The 23,683-nt window shown below is 42.7% G+C and overlaps 1 long non-coding RNA gene across 2 annotated transcripts in view; it reads left to right on the top strand.

Moving 5' to 3' along the window:
• The window catches only part of LOC131750781 (uncharacterized), a 127,635-nt gene that overhangs the window by 101,682 nt on the left and 2,270 nt on the right, over positions 1 to 23,683 (top strand). For both annotated transcript variants that reach the window (XR_010839103.1, XR_010839102.1), the window contains exon 4: positions 5,371 to 5,550. This is a non-coding gene — a long non-coding RNA (uncharacterized lncRNA). The remainder of the gene's footprint in view (positions 1 to 5,370; positions 5,551 to 23,683) is intronic.

Genomic DNA, 23,683 nt, shown 5'->3' with positions numbered 1-23,683 from the left:
ACTCTTTCAAAAGTTGCAGAGAAAGGAACACCCTCAAACTCATTCTATGAGGCCACCATCACCCTGATACCAAAACCAGACAAAGATACTACAAAAAAAGAAAATTACAGACCAATATCACTGATGAATAAAGATGCAAAAATCCTCAACAAAATACTAGCAAACAGAATCCAACACACATTAAAAGGATCATACACCATGATCAAATGGGATTTATCCCAGGGATGCAAGGATTCTTCAATATACACAAATCAATCAATGTGATACACCATATTAACAGTTTGAAGAGTAAAAACCATATGATCATCTTAATAGAAGCAGAAAATCTTTTGACAAAGTTCAACACCCATTTATGATAAAAACTCTCCAGAAAGTGGGCATAGAGGGAACCTACCTCAACATAATAATGGCCATATATGACCAACTCACAGGAAACATCATTCTCAATGGTGAGAAAGTGAAAGCATTTCCTTTACGATCAGGAGCAAGACAAGGATGTCCACCCTCACCACTATTATTCAACATAGTTTTGGAAGTCCTAGCCACAGCAATCAGAGAAGGAAAAGAAATAAAAGGAATACAAATTGGAAAGGAAGAAGTAAAACTGTCACTGTTTGCAGATGACATGATACTATACATAAAGAATCCTACAGATGCCACCAGAAAACTACTAGAGCTAATCATTGAATTTGGTAAAGTTGCAGGATACAAAATTAATGCGCAGAAATCGCTTGCATTCCTATACAGTAATGATGAAAAATCTGAAAGAGAAATTAAGGAAACACTCCCATTTACCATTGCAACAAAAAGAATAAAATACATAGGAATAAACCTACCTAGGGAGACAAAAGACCTGTATACAGAAAACTATAAGACACTGATACCAACAGATGGAGAGATATACCATGTTCTTGGATAGGAAGAATCAATATTGTGAAAATGACTATACTACCCAAAGCAATCTACAGATTCAATGTAATCCCTATCAAATTACCAATGTCATTTTTTACAGAACTAGAACAAAACAATCTTAAAATATGTATGGAGACACAAAAGACCCCAAAGAGCCAAAGCAGTCTTGAGGGAAAAGAAGGGAGCTGGAGGAATCAAACTCCTTGACTTCAGACTATACTACAAAGCTACAGTAATCAAGACAATATGGTACTGGCACAAAAACAGAAATATAGATCAATGGAACAAGACAGAAAGCCCAGAGATAAGCCCACATACCTGTGGTCAACTAATCTATGACAATGGAGGGAAGGATATACAATGGAGAAAAGACAGTCTCTTCAGTAAGTGGTGCTGGGGGCTTCCCTGGTGGCACAGTGGTTAAGAATCTGCCTGACAATGCAAGGGACACGGGTTCAATCCCTGGTATGGGAAGATCCCACATGCCGCAGAGCAACTAAGCCCGTGTGCCACAACTACTGAGCCTCCGCTGTAGAGCCCGGGAGCCACAACTACTGAAGCCCACATGCTACAACTCCTGAAGCCTACGCGCCTAGAGTCTGTGCTCTGCAACAAGAAAAGCTACCGCAATGAGAATCCTGCGCACCACAATGAAGAGTAGCCCCCACTCACCGCAACTAGAGAAAGCCTGCGTGCAGCAGTGAAGACCCAACAGAGCCAAAAATAAATAAATAAATAAATTTTTTTTTTTAAAAAGTGGTGCTGGGAAAACTGGACAGCTACATGTAAAAGTATGAAATTAGAACACTCCCTAACACCATACACAAAAATAAACTCAAAATGGATTAGAGACCTAAATGTAAGACCGGACACTATAAAACTCTTAGTGGAAAACTTAGGAAGAACACTCTTTGACATAAATCACAGCAAGATATTTTTGATCCACCTCCTAGAGTAATGGAAATAAAAACAAAAATAAACAAATGGGACCTAATGAAACTTCAAAGCTTTTGCACATCAAAGGAAACCATAAACAAGATGAAAAGACAACCCTCAGAATGGGAGAAAATATTTGCAAACGAATCAATGGACAAAGGATTAATCTCCAAAATAAACAGCTCATGCAGCTCAATATTAAATAAACAAAGAATCCAATCCTAAAATGGGAAGAAGACCTAAATAGACATTTCTCCAAAGAAGACATACAGATGGCCAAGAAGCCCATGAAAAGCTGCTCAACATCACTAATTATTAGAGAAATGCAAATCAAAACTACAATGAGGTATCTATCACCTCACACCAGTTAGAATGGGCATCATCAGAAAATCTACAAACAACAAATGCTGGAGAGGGTGTGGAGAAAAGGGAACCCTCTTGCACTGTTGGTGGGAATGTAAATTGATAAGGCCACTATGGAGAACAGTATGGAGGGTCCTTATAAAACTAAAGATAGAATTACCATATGATCCAGCAATCCCACTACTGGGCATATACCCAGAGAAAACCATAATTCAAAAAGACACATACACCCCACTGTTCATTGCAGCACTATTTACAATAGCCAGGTCATGGAAGCAACCTAAATGCCCCTCAGCAGACGAATGGATAGAGAAGTTGTGGTACATATATAAAATGGAATATTACTCAGCCATAGAAAGGAATGAAATTGAGTCATTTGTTGAGACGTGGACGGACCTAGAGACTGTCCTACAGAGTGAAGTAAGTCAGAAAGAGAAAAACAAATATCATATATTAACGCATATATGTGGAACCTAGAAAAATGGTACAGATGAACCAGTTTGCAGGGCAGAAGTTGAGACAGAGATGTAGAGAACAAATGTATGGACACCAAGGGGGGAAAGCCATGGGTGGGGGTGGGGGTGTGATGAACTGGGAGATTGGGATTGACATGGATACACTGATGCGTATAAAATGGATGACTAATAAGAATCTGCTGTATAAAAAAATAAAAAATAATAATACATTATGGGAAAAAAGCCAAAAGCAAACAACAGCAACAACAAAAAACATTGAGGGACTTCCCTGGCGGTCCAGTGGTTAAGACTCCAAGCTTCCACTGCAGGGGGCACGGGTTCGATCCCTGGTTGGGGAACTAAGATCCCGCATGACGCGTGGCATGGCCAAAAACTCCCCCAAAACAAAGAACAATGAATCATTCCCAAATTAAGTTCTCCAAAGCCTCACAGAAGAGCCTGGCAGAAAAAGGCTAAATGGTCATACTTCACTTAGCCCATTTGGCTCTCACTCTAGCATGTCAATAACCTGTATGTGACATTCTGTGTTGTTGTATTAAGAGCACTGATGGTGGGCTTCCCTGGTGGTGCAGTGGTTGGGAGTCTGCCTGCCGATGCAGGGGACGCAGGTTCGTGTCCCGGTCCAGGAAGATCCCACATGCCGCGGAGTGGCTGGGCCCGTGAGCCATGGCCGCTGAGGCTGCGCGTCCGGGGCCTGTGCTCCGCAATGGGAGAGGCCACAACAGTGAGAGGCCCGCATACCAAAAAAAAAAAAAAAGAAAGAAAGAAAAAAGAAAAGAGCACTGATGCTAGAAGTTAAAGACGTGGTTTCTAGGCACGGCAGCCTGGTGGCCAAGAGCGTGGGCTTTGGAGTCAGGGAGACCCAAGCTGGGAGGTCAACTCTCCTGATAACAAGCTGGGTGATATCAAGCAAGTCTCAACCTCTCTGAGCTTCAGTTTCTTCATCTATAAATAGGATAATGATCCCTGCCTGACATGGGTACTATAAGGATTTAATAAGAACGATCTGAAAGTGCCTGCCTTATAAGGGGTAGCTGCTGCCACTATGTTGTTGTTACTTTTACTGTTATGATTGATTCTGCAGCCTTAGACCAGCAAGTTTTTTAAACTCATTTCAAAATTAATTAGAGGGACTTCCCTGGTGGTCCAGTGGCTAAGACTCCGGGCTCCCAGTGTTGGGGGCCTGGGTTCATTCCCTTGTCAGGGGACTAGACCCCACATGCTGCAACTAAGAAGTTCACATGTTGCAACTAAAGACCCCGCATGCCGCAACGAAGAACCCGAACGCAGCAACTGAGACCTGACACAACCAAATAAATAAATATTCTTTAAAAATTTGTTAGAAAAAATAGAGTAGCACATTCACATAGTTAGAAAATCAGATATGAAAATGTATATATTGAAAAATCTTTATCCCACCCCTCTCCCCATCCACCTCATTCCACACAGCCTTGTCTTCTGTAGGTAACCACTTTTGTTAGTTTTTGGTGTGTCCCTCCAGTATTTCTTTATTCAAAAATAAGCAAGTTAAAATATATGGTCTTATTTTCTCCCTTTTCATACGCAACAGTTAGCACACTATATATGCTTTTTTCACTTAACAATTTATCTCGGAGACCTTTCCATATCAGTATGTAGAGAGCTTCCTCATTCTTTTCCACAGCTGCATACTATCCCACTGTGAAGTTTATTTTGTTACTCCCCTAGAGATAGACAGTTGGATTGTCTTTTTTTTTTAATTGAAGTCTAGTTGATTTACAATGTTGTGTTAGTTTCTGGTGTATAGTGAAGTGATTCATATATATATATGTGTGTGTGTATATATATATTCTTTTTCATTATAGGTTATTGCAAGATACTGAATATAGTTCCCCATGCTATATAGTAGGACCTTGTTGTTTATCTACTTTATATATAGTGGTTTGTAACTGTTAATCCTAAACTCCTAATTTATCCCTCCCCCACCTTCCCTTTTGGTAACCATAAATTTGTTTCCTATGTCATGAGTCTGTTTCTGTTTTGTAGATAAGTTCATTTGTATCATATTTTAGATTCCACATATACGTGATACCATATGATATTTGTCTTTCTCTGTTACATAATTTAGTATGATAATCTCTAGGTCCATCCATGTTGCTGCAAATGGCATTATTTCATTCTTTTTATGGCTGAGTAGTATTCTATTGTATATATATACCACATCTTCTTTATCCATTCATCTGTCAGTGGACGTTTAGGCTGCTTCCATGTCTTGGCTATTGTCAGTAGTGTTGCTATGAACACAGGGGTGCATGTATCTTTTCAAACTAGAGTTTTGTCTGGATATATGCCCAGGAGTGGGATTGCTGGGTCATATGGTAGTTCTATTTTTAGTTTTTTAAGGAACCTCCATACTGTTTTCCATAGTGGCTGCACCAATTTACATTCCCACCAACAGTGTGGGAGGGTTCCCTTTTCCTCCACACCTTCTCCAGCATTTATTATTTGTAGACTTTTTAATGGTGACCATTCTGACTGGTGTGAAGTGGTACCTCACTGTAGTTTTGATTTGCATTTCTCTGATAATTAGTGATATTGAGCGTCTTTTCATGTGCCTGTTGGCCATCTGTATGTCTTCTTTGGAGAAATGTCTATATAGACCTTCTGCCCATTTTGTTTGTTTGTTTTTGTTTTTGTTTTGCAGTACGTGGGCCTCTCACTGCCGTGGACTCTCCTGTCGTGGAGCACAGGCTCTGGACGCGCAGGCCCAGCGGCCATGGCCCACGGGCCCAGCCATTCCGCGGCATGCGGGACCCTCCCTGACTGGGGCATGAACCTGTACCCCCTGCATTGGCAGGCAGACTCTCAACCACTGCACCACCAGGTAAGCCCCCTTCTGCCACTTTTTTAATTGGGTTGTTTGTTTTGTTATTGAGTTGTATGAGCTGTTTATATATTTTGGAAATTAAGCCCTTGTAGGTTGCATCCTTTGCAAATATTTTCTCCCAGTCCGTAGGTTGTCTTTGTGTTTTGTTGCTGGTTTCCTTTGCTATGCAAAACCTTATAAGTTTGATTAGGTTCCCGCTTCACCTTTTTTTTTGGCCTCGTTATGCAGCATGCAGGATCTTATTTCCCCGACCAGGGATTGAACCTGTGCCCCCTGCACTGGGAGCACAGAGTCTTAGCACTGGGCCGCCAGGAAAGTCCCTGTTTATTTTATTTTTATTTTATTTTTTTGCCATGCTACGCAGCTTGCAGGATCTTAGTTCCCCAACCAGGGATCATATCCAGGCCCTCGGCATTGAAAGCATGGAGTCCTAACCACTGGACTGCCAGGGAATTCTCCCATTTGTTTATTTTTGCTTTTATTTCTATTGCCTTGGGAGACTGACCTAAGAAAACATTGCTACGATTTATGTCAGAGAATGTTTTGCCTGTGTTCTCTTCTAGAAGCTTTGTGGTGTCCTGTCTTATATTTAAGTCTTTAAGCCATTTTGAGTTTATTTTTGTGTATGGTGTGAGGGAGTGTTCTAACTTCATTGGTTTACATGCACCTGTCCAGCTTTCCCAGTACCACTTGCCAAAGAGACTGTCTTTTCTCCATTGTACATTCTTGCCGCTTTTGTTGAAGATTAATTGACTGTAGGTGTGTGGGTCTATTTCTGGGCTTTCTATTCTGTTAATTGAACTGTTTCTGGTATTTTGCTCTAACGAAAATGCTGCTGTGAATAAATTTGAGCATGTGCCCTTTCATGCAGCTAGGTATATCTGTAGGATTAGGCTAAGTGGAGTAAATGCATTGGTAATTTTGATAGTTAATGTCAAAAGTGTCTTCTGTTGGGGTTATACAGTTTTGCACTCCCTCCGGAATATATGTGGATGAAGTCATGTGAACATTTCACTCATTTTTTTCATCTGTTAAATGGGACCAATAATGATGCCCAACTATATCAGTTTCCTGCTGTTGTAGTAAGTTACCACAAACTTAGTTGCTTTGAACAAGACAAATTTATTATCTCACGGTTCTAGAGGTCAGAAGTGCAAGATGGGTCTCAGTGAGCTAAAATAGAGCATTGGCTGGGTTGCATTCCTTCTGGAGGCTATGGCAGAGAATTTGTTCCCACATTCCTTGGCCCATGGCCCTGCATTACTCCAACCTCTGCTTCCATTTGTCACATCTTCTTCTTACTCTCCTGTCTCCCTCTTATATGGACCTGTGTGATTACATCACCCAGATAATCCAGGATGATTTCCCGTCTCAGGAACCTTAACTTAATCACCTTTTGCCATGTAAGGTAACATAATCTCAGATTTGGGGGATTAGGATATAGAATTCTTTGGGGAGCCATTATTCTGCCTACCACAACTACCTAAATCACAGGATGTCAGGAGTCAAGATAGAGTAATTACCTGTGCAAAGTTATATAGTTTGCTGTTTCCTTGTTCCTCTCCCCAACTAGAATATAAGAATGGAGGTGCTTTGGGTTCAACTCTTTAGTCTCTAACTATGCTTGATACCGTTTGGTCACAGAGTAGACCTTCTTTATAATTGTTTTATATTTTATATTTATATTTAAGTTATAACGTATGAACGAATGAATGAAATTCTTAGAAAAAATATAAAGCATATGCAAAAAAAGGCATTATTTTTTTTTTAAAGGGCATCTATATCCCAGTTGGGAGAAAGCTTGTCTCATTAGACAGAGAATAGTGGTAAAGACCACTGTGAACTCTTGAGCCATTCAAATTTTGTGAATCAGTAAAACAATCTGTTCATATTCAAAACGTATGTTTTATCTCTCAGTGAAGGAAATGCATCTGCCTATATCTAAAAAAAAAGATTTTCAATTTTTCAGTTTCAACTTAACATGCAAAATAGTCTGAACATGCAAATAGTCTGTCGCACTTTTTCCAGGCTTGTGTCACTGAGTCCACGGATCAAAGAACAGACTGGATTAAAGCTAAGAACACACAAATAGTGAGGAACTCAGTTAATATGCACTGATAGTGCCAAAGCAATGACAAATAGAGCTGCTAAGGCCTTAGCAGGAATCAAAGCAACAGCAAAGAATTGCACTAACAGTTACTTTATTTTCACCGTTACACACTTGCTGTTAAAAAAAAAAAAAAGGCCAGTTTAACTTAAGACTGTCCTCAATGAAGCAGTAGAAATTATTAATTTTATTAAACCTCAACTCTTGACTATATATCTTTTTAATAATCTGAGTAGTAAAGTGGAATATCTGCATAAAGATCTGTGGCTGCATATCCTGAAGGCTGCATATCTTGAGGAAAGCACTTGGGTAATTATTTGAGTTATGAATTAAACTAGCCACCTTTCTCATGAAATACCATTTTTACTAGAAAGAATAACTGTCAGAGAAACTATGGCTATTGAGACTTGGATATCTGACAGTTTCTTGAAAATTAACAAAATGGATTTGTTACTTTAAAGTAAACAACCAGCAATATTTTTTGCCAATGATAAAATTCTAGCTTTCAAGCTTTCCAAAATTAGAACTTTGGAAAACTTGCATCCACGTCCATGAATTCAGTAGCTTCCCGGTACTTAACAACTTTCCTGATGAGGTTAGTGGTGATATTAATAAATGTGACTGTTTAAATATTGTGTAATGAATTTTGTCAACATTTGGAGATCTGCATAATTCAGAGAACCAGTATTTTCCAGGTATTGGAAAATGCCATTACAAAATCATTCCAAATGCAAGATAGACCAATGAATTTTAATGTACCAGAGTACAAGAAAGTCACTGATGTGGTTTCAGATTCTATACCACTGCAGCTAACTTCTAAGAATGTACCAATGGTCAAGTTTTAGTGCAGTACCAAAGTAGAATATCCAAAATCATCTGAAAATGCTGTTAAAATAGTCCTCTCTTTTCTAACTTTGTATCTGTGTGAGCCCAGATAATCTTCATATCCTTCAACCAAAACTATGTATTATCACAACAAATTTAGTGCACAAGCAGATGTAAAATCCAGCAGTGTTCTATTAAGCCATGTACTAAAGAGATTTGAAAAATTAACCCTCTCTCCCTCTCGGTTTTGGAAAATATGGTTATTTTTCATAAAATGTTACATTAACATGAAATGGAATTATTGTTATATTTATGTGAATTGGTAAATATTCACAGATCTAACCATAGAAGCAAACACTCTTTGGGGTCCTCAAAGATTTTTAAGTGTATAAAGAGGTCCTGAGACCAAAAAGTTTGAGAATCGCTGATACACTACAAGATAGGTAATAGAACCCTTACCCAGAAAGTCAGGGCAGAGTTAGGGCAGTGAAGAACGGCTGTAATAAGGTCAATTTCATTATCGGTGGGCAGCCTTTCACAGATGAATACATTTCAATAGTATGTAGTTCACTGCATTGGTAACTGAGCCATCAGTTTAACCAGAAACTAGCAGGCAAGTAATTGTCTAAATATAATCTTGGTCTGAAAATCCCTTGATTTTATCACCCTCTTGGGAAAAACTGAACTGGAAATAAAATAAGGCCAAATCTTCTGCTATCCATTACCCAGCCTGCAATGCCAGATCTGCCAGTGAAATTTCATACCAGGCCTCAGGGTCTGAGTGGGATGTGTTCCAATTGAAGTATAGTTGTTGAATTCTCTAGAAAAGGGAGCAGTGGAATCAATGGATATTTAGCTACAGTAGCAAATGGAATTCAGCTGGGGCCTGATGTGTCCAACTGGGTATCAAGGTCTTCACATACTTCTGACAGACTGAAACTCCAAATCCTGTGCATCATTGATATTGATGTGCAGTTGCCCACACAAACTTATTCCTTCTCAGCTTTGAGTTGGCACTGTCAGTGGTCATCTGGCCAATGTGTCAGTCCAGCCCTCAAAACCAAAGGAAGTCATCCAGAGATGGCAGGCCCGGCAAAAATCACAGTCAACATTATGTCAAGGTTTAAACACTCCTGTTTGCAAGCAATCTTCATTTGATCATTTTTCTTTCCTGTGTTTGTTGAGAAATTAATATCAAATATTGGCTGAAAAATCTAGTCATTAATTTCTTTATTTTCTCTCTTTTTTTTTTACGGTATGTGGGCCTCTCACTGTTGTCTCCTCTCCCGTGGTGGAGCACAGGCTCAGAACGCGCAGGCTCAGCGGCCATGGCTCACGGGCCCAGCCGCTCCACGGCATGTGGGATCCTCCCAGACCGGGACACAAATCCGTGTCCCCTGCATCGTCAGGCGGACTCTCAACCACTGCGCCACCAGGGAAGCCCAGTCATTAATTTCTGTTACCAAAATGTAACCAGTGTTTCTGACTATCTATGAAGGTCAGACCCATTTGTATTCTGTAAGGTTTCCTTCACTTTCCTGAATGAGTTTTTTTTTCACATCCAGTTTTGCCAACCCCCAAATCAAATTCTTTGTTGAAAATGTCTCTGGTTGCTTTGCTAAGGGCAGCACATGACAGAGAAGTGGGTCTCGGTCTCACTAATGTCTGCCCGTAAGCCGCCAGGATGAGACCTCTCTTGCCCTCTGAGCAGCGCAAGCCCCTGAGCTGTACGTGACCTGGGTTGCCACTGAGTCCCCATTTGGCTCTGGGGCTCACCTACAGGGACTGGAGGGACATTGCTCACTGTCCTCAGGCCTTCAGTAAAATTACTGCAGCGAAAAGGCCTGACTGACTTGCTGCTTTTCTGTTTTAGATTTTAGATCTCTTTCGGCATTGGTATCTGTCTCTGGAGGAATAGAAATGATGCACTCTCACGTTAGTGAGTTAAAAGGAGCCAGGAATAGTGTATATACTCATAACAATGACATCGTATGCAGAATATGGGGTGCCTAATACAACAGTGTGCATAATGTCATAGTACTTAGAGACTGCTTACCCATGGCCATATAAATGAACACATTTTCTCTTCTGCATCAATCAAGGGTCCTGGCAGAAACTGGTGGCACATTCAAATTAGAAATTTCAAGAGACTTTGATTAAGGAACTATTTACACAGTTGTAGGCAGGGGGTAGGGAAGCTGCCTGGCTGGTGCAGTACCCCAAGGCTAGAAACAGTGGGGTGCAGCTACCTCTCCCAGACCTGAAGGGACATGGGGAGGGAGTGGTTCCCAGAACCCAGAAGCAGATCTGTGTGGAGTTGTGACCCTCCATGGAGGGCACGGCCAAGCCGAGGCAACCACATAGGGAGGGAGCGGGGGAAGATATACTCCATCAGAAGTGGATTTACCCTGAAGCTGCTGAAACCGAAGCCTGAAAACCCCTCACTCATATAGGCCCCTGGGTGCTGACTGCTGCCAGAAGTTGTAAAGTGTTCTGCACAGGGAAGCAAAACCAGTTAGCAATTACAAGTATTTCTCTGCAAGCACTTTTGATAACTTGTCTAAAGAGGCCTCATACTAAAAAGTCAGCAGCCTCCAAGGCTCCAGGAGTTCGTTCTGATTTCTTTTCTCATTCTAAAGAAGTAGTCACCTTTATATCTAATTGTGTATTTGTAATTCTATATTTTTTTTTTTTTTTTTTTTTTTTTTTTTTTTTTTTTTGCGGTATGCGGGCCTCTCACTGTTGTGGCCTCTCCCATTGCGGAGCGCAGGCTCCGGACGCACAGGCTCAGCGGCCATGGCTCACGGGCTTAGTTGCTCCGCGGCATGTGGGATCTTCCCGGACCAGGGCACGAACCCGTGTCTCCTGCATCGGCAGGCGGATTCTCAACCACTGCGCCACCAGGGAAGCCCCTGTAATTCTATATTTTTCTTAAAGAGAGCCTTTGAAATATCAGCTTTAGACTCCACAACACCTGGATTTGATTCAACATCACTCTCCCCCAACCCCTAACCTCCCTTGGACCCGAGAGAAAGTTAAGATGAGAATACACCATCTCTGTCCACAAGGGACTTAGAATCTCGTGGGGAGATACTGATGGACAAACAGCAGTCCCCACACACAACAGTTTCCTTTGTCCCATACTACCCCATGCCAGCATTATACATCACGGCCCGTATTGTCTTGTCTTGTCAACGTCTGGGTTCTTCTTTCTCTCTCTCCAGTAATCTAGGAGCTTCTCAGAGCAGGAAGCGGTATTTTAATCACTTTACCCCTCACACCAAGCACAAAGTAAGAGGAATAAATGAATGAATGAATGAATGAGTGCGTGAATGAATGAGTGTGATAAGGGCTGTGATTGATCGCTCTAGAAAGTGCAGTCCAAGCATAAGGAAAAAGCAATCTTAAGTATTTTGTCTTTTTTTTTTTTTTTTTTTTTTTTTCCCCCGGTACGCGGGCCTCTCACTGTCGTGGTCTCTCCCGTTGCGGAGCACAGGCTCCGGATGCACAGGCCCAGCGGCCATGGCTCACGGGCCCAGCCGCTCTGCAGCATGTGGGATCTTCCCAGATAGGGGCACGAACCCGTGTTCCCTGCATCGGCAGGCGGACTCTCAACCAGTGCACCACCAGGGAAGCCCTTGTCTTTCTTTATGGTATTTTATCTTCCTTCAGATTCATGGACATGGGATTAAAAGTCCAAGATGTGTATATAACCTTTGTCAAATAAGAAATCAGGAACCCAAAAGAGCACTTATATATTTACTACATTACACATTACATCACACTGACCTGTGAAGTTTTTTAAAAATGCAGGTGCCTGGTCCTCACTCCAGGATTACTGAATAAGAATTTCTCTAGTTGGGGCCTGGACATCTGAATTTTTCATAAACCATAAATAATTCAGTTCACCTCTTGTTAAAAACCACTGTGTTTAAACTATGTAGCATGTTCCTCTGTCCATCAACATAAATGAGAAGTGAACTAGAAGTGATGATGCATCACGCATGTTTGGTTTTGCCTGCCCACTACCCCTTCCCCTTTTCCGGTAATAGCACTCTGACTTCCCTTTGGAGGTTCAAGCCTCACCCCACCCTCAGTTGACGTGGTTTGGGTTGTGCTGACTCCGGGTCCACAGACCCCCTCCATCCACCTCCTCCAGCGTCCAGCTCCAGGGTGGAGCTGAGACCCTGTTCTGGGCTGATTGGTGCAACCCATCCCCTCTGGCCATAGGGTTGGCTCCGAGATGGGCATATGATGTCAGTTATTCCAGTGACACCCATCCTGAAATCCTTGCAGGACATTTTGGGAAAGGGAAGCCCTCTTTCCACTGGGATGGCCAGTTGTGAGGAGGTCGGTGTGGAGGTGTGAGAGTCGGAAGTAAAGCCAATAGGGAAAAACAGACACAAGTAATGGGGAGAGAGATCGAATCCTGAAGATTTTCTTTAAGCCTCAGAGCCAGCTCTTCCTGAAGACAACCCAGCTTGGAGCCAGTCCGACACCTTTTTCACATAGGCCAACTTGAGTGCAAGCCAACTACGGAGATACTGCGGGTTCAGGTCCAGACCACAGCAACAAAGTGAGTATCATGATAAAGTGAGTCACGCAAATTTTTTGGCTTCCCAGTGCACATAAAGTTATGTTTACACTATACTGTAGTCTGTTGAGTATGCAATTGCATTACGTCTAAAAAGAATGTCCATACCGGGCTTCCCTGGTGGCGCAGTGGTTGAGAGTCCGCCGCGGAACGGCTGGGCCCGTGAGCCATGGCCGCTGAACCTGCGCGTCCAGAGCCTGTGCTCCGCAACGGGAGAGGCCACAACAGTGAGAGGCCCGCGTACCGCAAAAAAAAAAAAAAAAAAAAAAGAATGTACATACCTCAATTTAAAAATACCTTATTACTAAAAGATGCTAACCATCATGTGATAATACAGGGTTGACACAAACCTTCAATCTGTAAAAAAACCCCAACAACACAGTATCAGCCAAGTGCAATAAAGCAAAGTGCAATAACGAGATATACCTGTGGTCACTTACAAATGAGACAGTCCTGACTAACAATTTATATTTAGTTCTTTTTTCTGTAAATTTGATTAAAGTTCCTGGTCAGAACAAGTAGGAGTCAATCTTACTTATAATGATAATAATAGCTAATGTTTATTGAGCACCTGCTGTGTCCTAGGCACTGTTCTAAGAGCAATGAATTAATCCTCACAGGAACCTACAAGGGGCTACATCCCCATTTTACAGATGGAGAAACTGAGGCATTCAGTGAGCCCCATTTCCATCAACACCATGTTCAATACACTTTCTGCTCGTAGGTTAGGAAAAACTTATGAAGATCTTGCCTTCTATTTGAGAAGCCACCAATTAAGTGAGCTATTGTACTTGTAAGGGTTCAAAGTTTATTTCTGTTTCCAGAAGTGTCTCACTGAATCCTTGGGAGGATAAGAAAGAATGATGGCAGCTACAGTGCAAGATCACAAAGGAAAAATCAGTGGCAGGCTCTTTCCACATGAGGAGGTCTCTTTGTGCAGAAGGAAGGTTAGAAGGGTTCTTTTCTCTCTGCAAGATTAACTAAACAATCAAGGGTAGCATACTACTCTCAGAAATCTAGACTCCCGCAGAAAGAAGATGGATTAGGAAATAATGGCGCGTTGCCATGGCAGAGGAGATGGGGAGTTGGCTCTTCTCCTATCTCCTGGCAACCATTTGACAAGGAGCTGCACTAGACTTTGAATTACAGGCAAGAAAGCTCCCACTTGGGGACCATTTGAAAAAGAACTTTAATCAGGCTTACCTTGGTGCCTCAAGAGAAGCCCAGATTTATTAATAGAAAAATAAATACAATGTCAGGCCCCCCTAATGTATACCTCAGTGGATCTTCCTGACTAGTCATGAAAGCAATGAAAGTTTTGCTCATGGAAGAGCCTTCCACTTTAGTTTTTGAAAGCACACCAAGGAAGGATTAACCCTTGTTTGCAAGTGCCTTCACTCAGGGGCCAGAACTTGGGGGTGATGGACTCTGGGACAAATTCTGGAACAGAATTGCCAATAACCTTCTTCTTCTCCCTAACCACTAAATCTTCTAGATATTTCCAAGCTACCATATCTTTGCCTACTTCATTTTTAAAAAATTTATTTACTTATTTATTTACTAAAAGGTTAGACTTGGGCTTCCCTGGTGGCGCAGTGGTTGAGAGTCCGCCTGCCGATGCAGGGGACACGGGTTCGTGCCCCGGTCCGGGAAGATCCCACATGCCGCGGAGCGGGTGGGCCCGTGAGCCGTGGCTGCTGAGCCTGTGTGTCCGGAGCCTGTGCTCCGCAACGGGAGAGGCCACAACAGTGAGAAGGTAGACTTTATTTTATTTTATTTTTTGGGTTCACTGTGCAGTTTGTGGGAATCTTAGTTCCCCGACCGGGTATTGAACCTGGGCCCTTGGCATTGAGAGCTCAGAGTCCTAACCACAGGACTGCCAGGGAATTCCCCTATTTCATCCTTTATAATTGCTGTTTGGTATTTTGTAAAATGGATGTTCTATAACTTATTTTACCATTGTCTTATTCATGGACACTTAGGCTGTTTTCAGAGTTTTGTTAATAGTGAGCACTGCTGTCCTCAGCATCAGGTTAATTCTGCCTTGTGCCCGGGTACAAGTAGTTTTTCTGTGCTAGGGATGTAAAACAGGTTTGCTGGGTTGAGGAATATATGCACATCTAAAATATTATAGCAGGGCTTCCCTGGTGGCGCAGTGATTGAGAGTCTGCCTGCCAATGCAGGGGACACGGGTTCGTGCCCCGGTCCGGGAAGATCCCACATGCCGCGGAGCAGCTAGGCCCGTGAGCCATGGCCGCTGAGCCTGCGCATCCAGAGCCTGCGCTCCACAATGGGAGAGGCCACAGCAGTGAGAGGCCCATGTACCGCAAAAAAAATAAATAAATAAATAGATAAAATAAAATAAAATATTATAGCAACTTCCTGGGACTTCCCTGGCAGGCCAGTGGTTAGGACTGCTTGCTTCCACTGCAAGGGCATGAGTTTGATCCCTGGCTAGGGAACTAAGATCCTACAGGCCACGTGGCATGGCGGAAAAAACCCACAAAAAAACTGAAAACAACAAAAGAACAACAACAACAAAATATATGATAGCAACTTCCAAATTACCTCTCAAAACATTATTGATTTTACATTCTTATTAACAGCTCCCGGTGAGCATCCTGCCCCCTTCCTTCTCAGTGCCTTTGTACACGCTCTTCCCTCTAATAGGGATGCTTGTCTCTTACTCATCTTTCAGGGCTCAACTCAGGCTTTTCTTTTAGGGAGACATCCCTCACTCCCTGTCCGGGTCATGGTCCTGTGTCCTAAGCTGTCAGAACATCGAGCTCTTTTCCGTCAGAGCATTTAGTATCTGTATATTAATAATGGGACTGCCTGATTAAATCTGGGCTCCCTGTGTGGATTTAATTCTCCATTTGCCTCTCCCTTACACCCATCCTTTGTCCTCTCTGCACCCCAGAGGTTGACCCCAGTCTCCTTTGTCAGCTGGCTTCCAGTTGGATTTGGCCAGTGGGGGCTGTGGAGGCTGTGACTGGTATATCCTCCCATTCTAAAAAGCATTCTCAAGTGTGATATCGTTACAGAAATATACTCGTTTCACTTAATTAAAAAATCATACAAGGGACTTCCCTGGTGGCGCAGTGGTTAAGAATCCGCCTGCCAATGTAGGGGACATAGTTTCGAGCCCTGGTCCGGGAAGATCACACATGCTGCAAAACAACTAAGCCCGTGTGCCACAACTACTGCAGCCCACGCACCTAGAACCCATGCTCTGCAACAAGAGAAGCCACCATAATGAGAAGCCCGCGCACCGCAACAAAGAGTAGCCCCTGCTCTCCACAACTAGAGAAAGCCCACGCGCATCAATGAAGACCCAGTGCAGCCAAAAAAACAAATCAATAAATAAATTTTTTTAAAAAAATCATACACAAACTCCAGTACATTACTATGAGTCCCAAGGGATAACCCACCATATCTTAGAAGTCCCTTGACAGAGAACTCTGAGAACTTTGAGAACTAAGATAAGATCATCAAATGAGGGCTCCCAAACTGACAGCCAAATGAGGGGTTTCAGAGACAGATGAGTCACCATTATTGGTAGTTATAGTCTATAATGCAGCAAACACCGAATCTTTACTCCTAGGGGAGATGCAGGGTTAGGGTCCTGCGAGCCTCTGGTCACAATATTTTCATTCAGCGATGAATACCGTAGCCTATTTTTATGTGTGTTTCTGTTTAAAGACACCTTATTTAATGTATATTGTTGATTCATTAACATTGAACACATGGCCAACATCATTAAACTCATGCCTGAATGAACTTATCTAACACATTTATTTTTCTCCATAAGGCACATAAGGCTTTTTTTTTTTTTTTTTTTTTTCGGTACGCACGCCTCTCACTGTTGTGACCTCTCCTGTTGCAGAGCACAGGCTCCAGATGCGCAGGCTCAGCAACCATGGCTCATGGGCCTAGCCGCTCCGTGGCATGTGGGATCTTCCCGGACCGGGGCACGAACCTGTGTCCCCTGCATCTGCAGGCGGACTCTCAACCACTGTGCCACCAGGGAAACCCAAGGCCTTTTTGAGTTTAGGAAAAGACAGCACTTCAGCACTATGCTTGGGGGTCATTTTAAACAGCAAAATCACCAACGAAAAGCTCAAAAAATTAAAAAACATGTCCCTAAATAGACTGTGGAGATGATGCTGTTTACAGTATGAGAGCTGAAACAAGAAGGCAGAATATCAGATTGTTTAACCTCAGCTGTGTGCCTGGAGACTCAAGTTTCCCACTGCTCCGTGCATGTCCGCAAATGACTGCAAAAGTGCTGCAAGTACAGTTGGCCCTCTGTAACCACGGGTTCAACCAACAGTGTATCGAAAAATACAAAAAAAATTCCAGAGTTCCAAAAAGCAAAAGTTGAATTTGCTTGCAACTATTTACATAGTATTTACATTGTATTAGGTATTATAAGTAATCTAGAGATGATTTATTTATTTTTATTTATTTTTTATTTTATTTATTTATTTGTTTAGCTGCACCAAGTCTAGCTGTGGCATGCAGGATCTAGTTCCCTGACCAGAGACGGAATCTGGGCCCCCTGCATTGGAGGCACGGAGTCTTAGGGAAGACTCCAGGGACCACCAGGGAAGTCCCATAGAGATGATTTAAAGTATACAGAGGGATGTGTGTAGTTTACTCAAACACTCCACCATTTTATAAAAGGGATCTGAGCATCCGTGGAATTTGGTATCTGCCCAGGTGTCCTTGAACCAATCTCCCATGACTCCTGAAGGGCAGCTGTATTGCTTTGGGGGTTACAAATACATTTTAGTGAATAGGCAAATTTGCAAATTCAGAATCCTCCAATAGTGAGGATCATCTAGCTGTCTTTTGTTTGACCAGAATGGTGACACACAGAAAAAGACTTTGAGAGGAAATGATTGGGATTACAGGAGTGTGCTCTGGAGCTTGCCCTGTTTCCAGCTGTTTACAGCTGACTGCTTCACACATTTACTCTACTTACCAGCCAGTAGAGGAACATGAGTCCGGAACTCCTGGTGTGGTTTGCCTCTTCTGTCAAGGGCAGGTCTGAGAAACCATCCTCGGTGTGATATTTATCCAAGTGGAATGGGATAAATGATTATCAAGGGCAGACTTAGAGGGACAGAAACATGGACTCGCCTGAGGGAGGGGAGGGCGGAGATGTTCTAGTGACTAGCCAGGTTGGGGTTGGCATTGTGGACCCCCAGTTCTGAGCACCTCAGTTCTCTCAAGGAGCCCACAAGACACCATGGGAGGTACTGCCTGCCTGCCTGCGCCCATCCCCTCCTCTGCATGCCATTAGGTAGGGCCTGGGCAAGCCCACCCTCCTGTTCTGCCCTAAGGGCATTTCCCTGCAGTTTCAGGTGGGTGGTCTCTCCCTGGGCCATCAGAACTGGGAGAGGGTGGTGAGTCAGACAAGTTCCCATCATCTATTCACAGCACATGAGGAGTGAATTTTCCAAGGACCTGAAGTGTATGCATTGAGCACACAAATTAAAATTTCTACCCATCTGGGGGGAAATTTTTTGGATAAATATTTTGCTTCACTGCCAGGTAAAATGATGATACTGAACATAAAATAGTATGGCATCACCCTTACTACCCTATAGTTTTGCACTGCAGTGACTTCCTTCAGGCTCAAAAGACTATACTGAACACCCCCAGCTGTCTTCTTTGTGTTTATCTTTTGTTGGATTTTGAGATCATTTAGCTGGTCAGTAGTTACTTGGCTGCTATCAGCATCCTCAAAGAGTCCAGAAAACGGTCAGGGACAGACTTAGCAGGGTAGACCTGTGCTGTTTAATTCTACAAAAGCAGAAAAAGTTGTCTGGAAACCCCAGAGTAGATGCTGCAGTGTGTCTGCTTGCTGACTCTTGAGTTACAGAGAGTTCTGCAGGATTAGCACTGTAGTGGGTCCCCTTGACTTAGTCTGTTCTATGTCTTAGGATCTTCAAGGCTGAGACAAAGACCTATTACTCCTGCAACTTTGCCCAATACTGGCCTCCCACTAGCAAACCTGCTCACTTTCGCCACACCGTGGTCTTTCTAACTTTCTGCTCCAGCTGTTGAGGTTGCTGCTGCTGGCCAGAGAGATGGGTCGTTGCCGTGTGCAGCTGGTAAACCGTCTCCCAGAATTAGGTTCACTGATGGAGAAATTGGGTTGATAGGAAATCTCAACTGGTGGAAGGTTTCAGGCGTGGCAGACTTTTCCTCCGAGGAGCTAGAGAAAGAAAGTAGCAGGAAAGTAACTTCAGAATGCTTGAACTATCTGAAGGAGTTCCGAGAACACTTGAGAGGCTACTTCCAAGAAAGTACATTTTCTAGCTGTTCCACAATCAGTATAACAAAGACAAAAGTTTTTTGTTTGTTTGTTTTTCTGGTCTAGAACAAATGTTGAAATTTCACCATGAATTAACTTCCTGACACAAAGTCCAAATGGTAAGAAAGTTTCCTCCCTACCTCTGGGGGTGGCACAAGTGCCCACTCCCCCACCCCTTGTCACCCAGGCCAGAAGGCAAGGACACACAACAGACGTGTCCTTTTCCCTCCATCCCAACAAATCTGTTATGAAGTTCCATCACCCCATCCCACCAGTATCCTGAGTATGTGTCAGTCCTCACCACTGCCTCATTCCAGGTTCTGGTTTCTGACGTTCCGCCCTCCACACTGTCACCAGAGTGAACTTCCTAAAAGGCCAGTAGTGTCATGTGTCCCCTTGCACATCACCAACAAGAAAAGCCCAGTTTCATCAGCATGGCAGGTGCAGCTGTTCTTGATTTTGCTGGCAGAGTATGTGCTTGTTGTCAGCTCCAGGGGTTTTCGCCAGACTCCCCAGCTTGCCTGGTAGTTCCCACCCAGAAGATAGAGCCAGAAAGGTGCTGAATCCCAGATGTCCACCTGCTAACTCTGTGACCCCAGGCAAGTTAACATTTCTGAGACTCACTTTTCCCATCTGTAAAATGGGGATAGTTTTACCTAGCTTCAAAACTCACCAGTAATACTGGCATTGGAATCAGGGGAAGTGTGAAGAAGTGACTTACATTTTACACATTTTAAATTGTTGGCTTCTCTAGTAAGCCATTACTTTTGCCAATAAACATATTCAAGGGATGAAAAAATAATCTGGTAGAGTTTGCATAGTGCAGTGATTATGAGCACAGACTATGCAGCCTGACTGCCTGGTTTAAGTCGCTGTGTGACTGTGGGCGAGTTACTTAACCTCTCTGTGCTTACTCTGCTGATTTGTAAAATAAAGTAACTAGAGTACTTACCTTTCAGTGTTGTTGTAATCGTTAAATGAGTAACATATGTGAACTATATGGAATAGTGCCAGCACACTAGAAGTGCTGCATAGGAGTTTGCTGGTATTAGTAATAGATGGTGAAACACAGTAAATGAACCATACCTGTCTGGTGTCTTCTGCTCTCCCCACATATTTCCTAGGGTTGCTGTGAGGATTCAGTGAGGTGATATATGAGTGACATCTGGTTCGTGTTGAGCACTTAGTGCCTGCTGAATATATATGAATTCTCCCTCCTGCTTTCCTTGCCTTTCAAGCCTCAGTTGAAGGACTTTTCCTTTGCAATTTTTTGGCTGCGAGGCATGTGGGACCTCAGTTCCCCGACCAGGGATCAAACCCGTGCACCCTGCAGTGGAAATGCGGAGTCTTAACCACTGGACCGCCAGGGACCAGAGTCCCGGAGGACTTTTCCTTTGCAAAGGCTTTCCTGACCCTTAGGCTGTCTGGGCGGCCCTCACATTTTTCTGTTTTAGGATACTTTTCACATGGCCATGTCACTGCTGGTTTACTTCTCTGTTCTTCACCAGACTCTAAGAACTTTACAGGTAAAATTGCCTTAATTTATCCTAGCATTTCTAGCCCTTAGCATAGTACCCAGCAAAGAGTAGGAGCTCAATATACATTTGCTGTATTTTTTCACGAATAAATGTGATGTTCACCTTCACACAGTTTATAATGTGTCTAGGGTGAAAAGATACAAACATCTGAAACATCATCAAATGTAAAGATCTATTTGGGGCATATGATGGGCACCAGAGGCAGCAGGGAGCGGTGACTTAAGACCTGGGAAAGGGTCAGAAGACTTGGCTGGAGTGTCCAGGATGTTGCTGAGCATCCTGGGAGACTGGGACAGTTACCTAACCTCTGTCAGAGGAGGTCCGCGTAGCTGGAAAAGATGACGAAAATGCCAGGGTCCATGCAAATGCTTCATAAACAGACTGGTGATTAAGTACCAGGCTTGGGGTAGCTTGTCAGTAGTATTTGAGCCGAGCTTTGAGGGGATGGACAGAAATTAGGCACATGGCGGGGAGGCTGGAATATTGCAGGTAGGGTAATAGCTTGAGAAGAAAACGTTGAAAGGAAATGAAGAGACAGACGTGAAAGAGTCACGTATCTTCATTGTCCACAAAGAGGAATTAAAAGAAAATGCTCCTTGGCTTGTGAATGCTGGCATTTTATTTCATCGGTCAGCTTCGAAGGAAAGCAGGAAAAGCACGAACTGGACGCTATGAAAAAAGCTGGGGGACAGAGGGGTCTGGTCAAACCTGGAGAAATCTGAGACTCTACGTTAATTTCATACACTATTTTTTTAAAAAATAATACACTATTGAAAAGAAACCAAAAGCAGTATGTATGAAGATAGTTAAGCTCATAAACAAATGTTTTTATTGCTTTGAAGTTTAATTTAGTTGTTTAAATGAATTTTAATCTTCTAAATCCACAACTCAGTTAAAGGTCTTTTAAAAAATAAAAGCTTGGGCTTCCCTGGTGGTGCAGTGGTTGAGAGTCCGCCTGCCAATGTAGGGGACACGGGTTCGTGCCCTGGTCCGGAAAGATCCCACATGCCGCGGAGCGGCTAGGCCCGTGAGCCATGGCCACTGAGCCTGTGCGTCCGGAGCCTGTGCTCCGCAATGGGAGAGGCCACAGCAGTGAGAGGCCCGCGTACTGCAAAAAAAAAAAAAAAAAAAAAAAAAAGATTAATAATAATAATAAAAATAAAACCCTGGCGGGTATATGTATATGTATAACTGATTCACTTTGTTATAAAGCAGAAACTAACACACCATTGTAAAGCAGTTATACTCCAATAAAGATGTTTAAAAAAAGAAAATAAATAAATAAATAAATAAAACCCTGGCACCTACTTGTTTTGTATTCAGCTTTTAAAAAACTTTATTGTTGGCTGTGTTGGGTCTTCGTTGCAGCACGTGGGATCTTCCTTGAGGCACGCAGGATCTTTCATTGTGGTGCACGGACTCTTTGTTGTGGTGTGCAGGCTTCTCTCTAGTTGTGGCATGTGGGTTTTCTCTTCTCTAGTTGTGGCACACAGGCTGCAGAGCACGTGGGCTCTGTAGTTTGCAGCACGCAGGCACTAGCTAAGGCCGCGTGAGCTATTTGTGGTGCGCGGGCTTAGTTGTCCTGCAGCATGTGGGATCTTTGTTTCCTGTCCAGGAATCAAACGTGAGTCCCCTGCATTGTAAGGCAGATTCTTTACCACTGGACCACCAGGGAAGTCCCTGTATTCAGCTTTGAAGAACCAGACGTGACATACAAACAACACTCCTTTTATTACTGCTTAATTGTATTTTCTAACTTTTTTTACAATGTGGTATTACTTGAGGAACTTTAAAAGTTCTAAAATAAAAACAGAAGTGAGTTAGAATAACCTCTGAATTTTTTGAGCTCATAATCTCCCTTTTCTGGCTCATTTGTCATCTACATAGCAATAGCCTAAGAGATAATGTTAGAAGGGAATCATGATGGTTTATTTTTGTTTTTATTTGTGTTACTCTAGGAGGTGGATCCAAAAAGATATTGCTGCAATTTATGTCAAAGTGTGTTCTGCCTGTGTTTTGCTCGAAGAGTTTTATAGTATCCAGCCTTACATTTAGGTCTTTAACCCATTTTGAGGCCTTAAGTGACACATTAGAGAAGATGGAATTAATTGATATTTATAGAATATTCCATATGAAAGTAGCAGAGTACACATTCTTCTCAAGTGCACATGGAACATTCTCCAGGATGGATCACATGCTGGACCACAAAAATAGCCTCAGTAAATTTAAGAAAATTAAAATCATATCAAGCATCTTTTCTGACCACAATGCTGTGAGATTAGAAATCAACTACAAGAAAAGAAAAAAAAAAACCCCTGCAGGTCCTTTAGCATCTATTTATGTGTCCTTTTGCACCTTGTCTACATTTCTGAGATGCTTAGACTTGCATAGTAACAGTAAAGCTGGAAACCATCTCTTCTTTGGCTAACCTTTGGCTACTGCCAGTGACTGAGTGACAGATCCTGTTATTAATGGATGTTGTCCTCTGGTGGAAAATCATGGGTCCACACGCAATTGGGGCAGCTACCTGAGCACAGTGCAAATTTCAAATCCCTCTATCTGTAATGCAAGAGAAATGATCCTCCCCCCATCCTGCCCCTGTTTTAAGCTGTTTTCTCAAACCTGGTGATGGTAGAAAGAATAATGGTCTCCCTAAAGATGTCCATGTCCTAATCCCCAAAACCTGTGAATAAGTTACTACATGGCAAACAGGACTTTGCAGATATCATTAAATTAAGGAT

Source organism: Kogia breviceps, chromosome 2 (genome assembly GCF_026419965.1).
Source record: "Kogia breviceps isolate mKogBre1 chromosome 2, mKogBre1 haplotype 1, whole genome shotgun sequence".
Taxonomy (NCBI): domain Eukaryota; kingdom Metazoa; phylum Chordata; class Mammalia; order Artiodactyla; family Physeteridae; genus Kogia; species Kogia breviceps.
This window is presented reverse-complemented; position numbering and strand designations above follow the sequence as displayed.